The sequence below is a fragment of the Bidens hawaiensis genome, unplaced genomic scaffold, assembly GCF_021521415.1.
Source record: "Bidens hawaiensis isolate Kalapana, Puna unplaced genomic scaffold, B.hawaiensis_p1.1 tig00027304_1, whole genome shotgun sequence".
Classification (NCBI taxonomy): Eukaryota; Viridiplantae; Streptophyta; class Magnoliopsida; order Asterales; family Asteraceae; genus Bidens; species Bidens hawaiensis.
The window spans coordinates 18,298-26,828 of NW_027494409.1; the positions used below are offsets into that span (position 1 = coordinate 18,298).

General features: G+C 37.5%; 1 pseudogene across 1 annotated transcript; it reads right to left on the bottom strand.

Moving 5' to 3' along the window:
* Positions 1 to 2,395: 2,395 nt before the first annotated feature.
* On the bottom strand, positions 2,396 to 7,840 carry LOC143575176 (putative glycerol-3-phosphate acyltransferase 8; annotated as a pseudogene). Its single transcript, XR_013142721.1, has 3 exons — positions 7,491 to 7,840; positions 6,922 to 7,199; positions 2,396 to 3,402 (listed from the first exon to the last, which is right to left on the bottom strand). The product of XR_013142721.1 is annotated as a putative glycerol-3-phosphate acyltransferase 8 (transcript).
* Between the last annotated feature and the right edge of the window lie 691 nt (positions 7,841 to 8,531).

Sequence of the window (8,531 nt, forward strand, 5' to 3'; positions counted from 1 at the left end):
TTCACACTGATGTGTGAAAATGTGTCTATGAAAACTACGACTCACAACTAAGCTTTAATTAAAACGGAATATCCTAACTTAAGTTCACACAACCGGCAAGTGTACCGATCGTATGTAGTAAAGACTAAGGAAGTCCGAGTATCGAACACAAAGACACGTGAGGTGGCTCAGATTACTAACCCTTCTCAAGTCCTGCCTAAATAATATATTTGTTTAACTTATATATCTAAACTAACTTAGCTAACTTAACTTAACTAACTGTGAAACTTAACGAAACTAATTGGAAACTTAACAGGATTTAACGATAATAAGAAAACGAATCACCTAGGTAAGATGACTTAACTGGTATAGGATGACTCAGGTGCTAACAAGTGTTTGAAACCGGCTTCTAAAGATGAACTAAGATAGATGTAATCAAGGCAACTGGGTCCCTACAATCAGTTTTACCAGAAAACCTTAACAACGTCTATTTATCTTTTAATTTACGGTTGTTTATTTACGTACCCTAATAATTTATTACTTGGTCCGTTTCAAAATCACAATCCTTATAAGGCTCGAGCTAATTACAAACCTAGGAAGAGAGGGGTAATTCAATAATAAGAATAAAATAACTCAACTTACAAACTAACCTAGTCGATAGCTAGAAAACCGCATGTGGTCTCGTAACAGGTAACTAAATCAACTAAAGCAGATAGATAAGCTAACCCCTAAGGTTTTGGTCCAACTCAAAGGGGATGATCCTACTGACCTAAATAATTCAAGAAACACAAACCCTAATGGCACGCGTCTACCACAATCAATCAACACCCTCAGTATTAACCGAACTAGCAATTAAAGACTACACGAAACAAATTCATGCAATTAGCAACTACCCGAGGCTCATGCAACCTAAAATACATATAATGGCAGAAAGGTTCATGGAATAATATCACAAATTATGAAGTTTACAATAACTAAACAATCAAACACGAAATTAGCACCCGAAAAGTGATAAATCAACCGTTAAACATCAAACCTAGGTGATTCAAACAAGTTTAGCCAATAATAATGAATGAACAACAGATAAAATAGATAAATATGATAAACATGTTCATTAGAATCTGATTACAACTTGTTTGAATGTCTAAAACTCAAAAAAGAACTCACAATCGTTAAAATACTCAAAACCGACAACCGTGTGATGAATAACGAACCGGTTGCTACTCCTCCTTGGTATTTTGTTTGGAATAGATCTTTGGTGGCTGGAATCGTGATTCATTCGTTTTTAGGGTTTGGGGTTCTTAAATATATTATTAAACTTGATAAACAATCCAAACTAGGTCTAAACAAGCCCATATAAGACAAAATAGTCGTGTTGAGGCATTTGGGCAGCCATGGAACACCCCTAGGGCGCTGCGCTACGTGACCATGAAGGGTCAGGTGGCCGCGCGGCGTGGCCATGCCCTTTGGGTTTTCGTTTATCGACTGCTGACTCGTTTAAACTTCGTTTGTGCGTACCGGCTTCATCCGAGCTCCGTTTTAGCTTATTCTTTCGTCATTTGACTCGTTTTCCCGCTCTCTTCAACATGGTACCTATCATATACACAAACATTTTATTTCATGCAAGAGAAAGTTATATTCTTTAATGGTTTACGCATAAAACAACACAAAAACGTGATAAAACGCTATGCGTTTGCAACACATCACACACATTTGACTCTAACCCCCTGTGCTATTTACTACCTCTTACAAGAGGAGCCTAAAGGTTCGACAGTGGTAGATGTGGTGGTGATGTTGATGTGGTGGTGATGGCGGTGGCAACAGTTGTGAGTGTGTCGAGCGCCATGGCAGAGATGGCGGTAGTGGCACCAGTGATGGAGTGGCAGCAACTTAGATGGAGTGCGGCAAACTTAGAGATCGGCGTTGATAGAGATGTTGGTGGTGATAACGAGTAAGTGGTGGACGCATACAATTAGGGGTACGTGTCCAAATGCCTGAACCCGATTGCCCTACTCAAACTCGAATTAAGAAGCTAATTGGGGTCAGGTTAGATATGGGCAAAAAGTCTTAATTGGGTTATTCAGGTTAACCTGTCAAACCTGTATTATAATTACGGTTGTTTGGATTAACCCAAACCTGACAACCCGGAAACCGACGAACCCAAACTTTAATAGGGTCCGATTGCGAATAAGTTTTTTTTGTTTTTAAACACCGAGAACACATATACCTGATTAATAACCCTAGATACAATTGCCATCAGTAGTATTTGAACCCTTTTTAATGACATGATGATTATTTTTATGGAGATCCAAATTAACCCGCTAATTAGTGATATGTAGTGACCCACCCAAATACAACATTTATACAACTTGTATTTGCTTAAATCCACTCATTAATGCTTCAAGATTCCCACCAATAATTAATCCATATTATTCTTCATCACTACTTGAATATTCCCCTGAAATTACATGTAAAATACTAGTAATTCAACACAAATAAACATTTCACAATATCACTAGCAACAAATGAAATATAAACCATTTTAACTTCACTTGTTGCCATACATTGACTCAACCTTCCCATCATTCCCTCCAAGCAACTGATACTTATCTTTCCTTGTCAAATTGGTGCACTCAAACCCCAACACTGCACCCAAAACCTTCTGAACATGGTTAGCCACCTCAATAGCCGACCGCCCGCCTCCCTTCACCGTCATCTCCTCCGGCAACCGCTCCAAAAACGTCAATTCATAAGTCGGCCTCGGGTTCATAAAATAAAAATAAGGGTCCCAAAACTTAACCCCCGAACCGTGGTCCCATGAAACATATTCTGCTTTAAGTTCATAGCAACCGGGACGATCCTATCGCTTAGCTCGGAAAACAATGCAATAAACCGTAACAAGAACGGTTCACGACACGTGGTCCCTTCGGGGCAGACCACTAGATCGCGCTTTTGAAGTAGTTCTTTGATTCGGGCAGCGTCCGCTTCACGGTCACGAGTTAGGGCAATGGCCGGGATTGGTGATAGGAATGTTGATAGTTTGCTTACACTATATGTCACACAATACGGTTTTCGACCAAGTGCTATGGCTATAATGATCGGGTCAAGTGCGGTTCGGTGGTTGCACACGTAGAGGTTTCCTGGGGTCCCGGGTGAGGGTGGTGGAGGCGGGTTGCCACGGATCACGAGCTTGATCCCGAGCATCCCGTATGTGTGTCTCACAATGCGTTCGGGTAATGGGAGATTGAAGTACACACGGATAAGTGAAAGAATGAATCCGAATGGAAGCCACATGTACGTGATGAGAGCGTTTAGCGGTGTAGGGCGTTGGACTAGACGGCCGTCGTGGAAGATCAGGCACGTTTTCAGGCGGTCCGGTGATACTATCGTGGCGGACTTGTCTTTGTGCACCATGTATCCCTCCTATATAATAAATTTAAAAAGATATTGTTACTATCATCATTAGTTGTAGTGTTATTAAGAGTAGATTAGATTGTTGTTTAAAAAATGATTAAAATAAAGTAAATACATAAAATTGTAAGTCTCTGCCTTAAATTTGGGGCCAACTACTTTCGAACCAACTCATAAGACCATGTGTAGTCATAAAGTTTCATATCCAGGGGTTATGCGTCACGTGGCGCCCAGTCAGAGTTATGGTTTTGTACAAAAACAGGCTGTAGTCATAACTCTCTACATCCAGGGGTTATGCGCCACGTGGCGCTCAGTCACTTTTACAGTTTTTTTTTTAATTTTTAATAAGAATAATCAAATAACAATAATATTTTATTAAATAAATATTACAAGAAAATAAAAAAAAAACTATTCGTCGTTGTCGTCTTCGCCCTCTTCGTCGTTTTCACCCTCTTCGTCGTCGTCCTCTTCGTCGTTGTCTTCATCATCGTCTTCATTGTTACCCTCGTTTTGATCATCGTTTTCACCAGGCAGAGGCCGATACATCCAAAGATGTTGGACCAAATCCTCCTTTAGTGTGTTATGTATCTCTCTTGACCGCACGGAATCCGAGTTTTCGAGTCGTTGCTCCATACTTGCCGGAGTCCGTGGTGGATCCAGGTCCGGTATGAAAGTTGGACATATTGCTCTTCCTTTGTCCTCGATGATCATGTTATGCATTATGATACACGCATACATAGAACATCTCATTCTTTCTAAAGACCACAGACGACAAGGATTTTTAACATAATGCCATCGTTGTTGAAGAACACCAAAACACCTCTCGATATCCTTTCTCGCAGACTCTTGCACTTTCTTAAAATACTGTCTTTTTTCATCCATCGGGTCTCTGAATGTTTTAACAATTATCGCGAACTCTGGATATATTCCATCACCCAGATAGTACCCATGATCGTAGAAGTTATCGTTAGCCCAAAACGAAGCGACGGGAATGGTCCCAGATATGTAACTCTCCATCACAGGAGACTACTCTAAGACGGTTATGTAATTGTTGGAACCGGGAACACCAAAGAATGCCGACCAAATCCAAAGGTCGTATGAAGCGATCACTTGAAGGCTGACCGTTGGTCCTTTTTGGTCACCTCGTGTGAATTGACCTCGCCATGCAGTTGGACAATTAGCCTATTCCCAATACATGCAATCTACACTTCCTATCATGCCGGGGAAACCATGCACCCTTGTATGTGCCTCGTAAAGACGTTGTAGATCATTAACGTTGGGCTTTCTCAGATAATGTGGTCCATATAGTTTAAATATTCCAATATTTTACAAAATTTTTATAAAATAAATGATCACAGTAAACAAGTGATAAACTATTTAAAAAAAAACAAAACGTACCGTAACAAAAATACTCCAAGGTGTTCCGGGTTGTTTTTTCGGCCATCTTTAAATAATCGTCGTTGATGTCGGTCGTGTTTCGGTAGGCGAGCACGCGCACGGCTGACGTAACCTTCTGAATAGCCGTGAATCCTAGCGTCCCTCGAGCGTCAGACTTTTGCTTAAAGTAATCAAACTCACGCTCCAAATCATTGGTGATGCGCATAAATAAATTTTTAGACATCCGAAAACGGTGCCTAAAGGTCTTCGGGTTCTTGTATCTCGGCGTGTCGCAGAAGTAATCCGCCATCAACCGGTTGTTGGCTTCGGCACGATCTCGTTCGATATATGCTCTTGTTGAAACGAGGGGTGGAGAGCTAATCGCACCCGTAACGGAACTCATATACTGTGTCGCGAGCATAATCGCACCCGTAACCGCCTGTTCCTCCTCCACATCCTCGGCTTGTTGGTCGGGCCCGAAAAACTGTTTATATATAGATGGAGGATCCATATATAGTGAATTTGGTGTAAAGGAATTTTTATAGAGTTGAAAGAGAATTTTTATAAATTTGATGAGGTTTGATTGGGGATGAAATGGTTTAATATATAGGAAATAATTTTTTTTTTAATTATCCAACAGTAAAAAAACGGTCAAATTTTGATTAACGTGCCATTCTCAGCGTTTTGTAACAACGCACACAAAATAGAAATCAACATAATGCAGGGGACGACGGTATACCTCGCATTTTGCTTCATAACGCTACGGGCAAAACCACCACTACGGATGGTCTAAAAGGCAGACCTTAAAAGAAAGTGGAGTACCACTTGGTTTCTACCTAAAGATGTAGCATGGAAGTGGGTCCATTAAATTTTGTACACCAGCCACAGGACTAAACAAATTAATATGTTTGGTTGGAATAACACATAAATAAATAAATAAATACGCACCGAAAATACAGATTTCAGATAAATGATATATCCTATCCTCCAAAAGGTTGACTTTCTAAAAACTTCCTATACATTCCGAGAGATTTAGCTATGAAGTTTAACTTAATATTTATTAATATTATTTTAGTATAAAGTAATGCATGACAGAGAAAACAAAAATAACTAGACAATAAAATATAAAGCTTGTGCTATAATAAAACGTAATAGAGTAATCAACACTTGGGCACATATATTACTATAGACAGTTTCGTGTCCTGTGAATTTGTTTGCAACATTGAAAATTATTTATATTTACTAAGATGTTACTTCTTTTAATAAATGAAATTTTAATACAATTAATCATGATTCATCGAAATTCTATCTGAACAAGTTACGTAGTAAAAGTGTTCACTACAACAGAAATAAAAGAAAAACAAACGAATAATTTTAACCATAGGATTTTATAAATGGTAGGAAAATCAGTAAATCTAACAAGTAATAAGTAATGAACCCTTCAAACACATGAATTAAACACGTTTTTACAATCATGTATGAAAGTTGAAGTACAAATAACTTTTATACCTAACTAATTTGACATTTAATGTAGTCACTCACCACTTGCTAAGTGACTCCTACACTACAGTTTTAGTGCCTGATTCTCAAATTTTCATTCGGCTAAAATCACTAAATTTTATAAATTAGGTATTACAAGTAGAAAGCTAAATTTCATCTTGTTTGATTATTCACAAAATCAGGTTTGCATATAGAATACCAATACATTAATTGTATTTGATCGTTGTTTTTGTTTGGGTGTGCACGAAAACCGGAAAAAAAGTAATAAAACAAAAACTAATTTGGTTTTATTTTTTTTGAAAAGTTGAACTTATGGATCAATTTTGGTTTTAAATGTAATCAAAACCCAAAAGAATCAAACCAATCAAATTCAAAGGATTTTGTTTTTTTTTTATTTTAGTGATTTATAATAATTTAATAAACAGGTAACTCAAATAAATTTTAACTTAAATTTATAATAATAAATTAAATATCATTTTTAAAGGAAATTTAAAGGCATAATAAATTAAATACTAATTAATAAAATGTTATAGATCCAAATTCATTAATTTAGGATAACATTTTCAAGCTCAAATGGCAAATCCAGAAAGACCAAAACATAACTCTTTTCAAAAATTCATAAACTGTGATTTGGTTAGTTAAAAAGTAACTAACCTTGCAAACAGACATGAAAATCGTGATCCGATTTCCGATCACCGATCCCAATATCCGGGGACTCTTCACCAAACTCCTTCAAAACCGCCAACTTCTTCCACTTTTCGACCAACACACCAGGCTCCTTCACGAATCCGGTCACCTTCTTCGTCTTAAGAGTTCACCTCAATCTCCGTTCCAATCACCTTATCCGCGCCTAAATAATCCTTTACAAATGTCTCCACCATCATCGTCGGATTTGCGGTCACAATAACCTTTCGTTGACACCTGTCAAACACCTCAAGCTTAAAAGTAAGTTTATTTAATTAATAAATGAATCTGAGACCGAGTTTCACGTTTCAAGCTTGTAAGCTCAAATGAGACTATTACATATTTTTATTTAAAATATTAAATATATACTTTGTTTTGTATTAGTAATAATTATTACTATGTGAAATTATGATAAAAATAAATAAATAATATATTAAGTTGTATATAAAATATAAATATCTTAAAAGAAATAAGTATCAATATCAATATAAATTACTACCTGAACTCGAGCTTTAAAATTAAACTAACCTGTCAAACACCTCAAAACTGTCTGACCTCACATCCGCGGCGTAAAACCGCGGCAACACCGCGTGGGACGCGAGCTCGATATCGCGGACCTTGAGTCCGGCGAACGAGATGAAAATAAGCATTTGAATCGCTAAAGCTTCGGAGACAAAAAGATAGGCGATGACGACGATCGGAAACGAGAGGAGCAGCACGAGGCCGCGGAGGAGGCTCCCGGCCTCAATCGCAACGAGCATGTAGTACGGGAAGGCGGAGGTTTGGTTGAGGAGTGTGCCGTCGAGGTCAGCTGCGATGGAGCGGTGGCGGACGGTGGAGAATTGGCATTTGGTGATCGGCGGGAAGGGTTTAGTGGTGGACATTTTCACTCGCTTTCTAGAGTTTATGAAACCCTTATGGGAGTTGAGAAGAGAGGGAATGAGGGTTTTAAATGTGGTGGAATGATGTTGAAATGACGAGATTGCCCTTGAGATTGGTGTCTTGTGGACGGAAATGCCCTTTACGTAGTTGAGGGGATTTAATGCATTGGTAAGAAAGTTGACTTGTGTTCTTTAAATGGTTGTCTTTATTTAATTAAATTATATTACGAAGGACTTTTTTATTTTATAATCGGATAGAATATAATATATGATATATGATATATGATAAAATGTATAAAGAGAAAAGAAACTGGTTATAAATACTTATTTGGATACAGTATTTTCAGGGACGGTCTATAGGTCAGTGAAATCAAGTAAGGACTTTAGACCCATATTTAGTTAATGCCACCAAATTAAATAACAAAAAAAAACATTGTTTATAGATATAATTTAATCTACTGAGTAAAACCAAATATATGTATCGATCTGATTGTAAACCTGTGTTACTTAATTGCAAGTCATGAGTTTGAGACGAATTATAAGTGCTTTGATTTTTTTGATTTTATTCACCCTCTTTTTTTATTTTTATTCACAATTGTTATCAAAGTGCCATAAAATCTCATTTTGATTTATAAGATTAAAACTGTTGCACTAGTCCTGAATATCTCGTGGATTTTAGGTAAATGCTTTATGATAAAA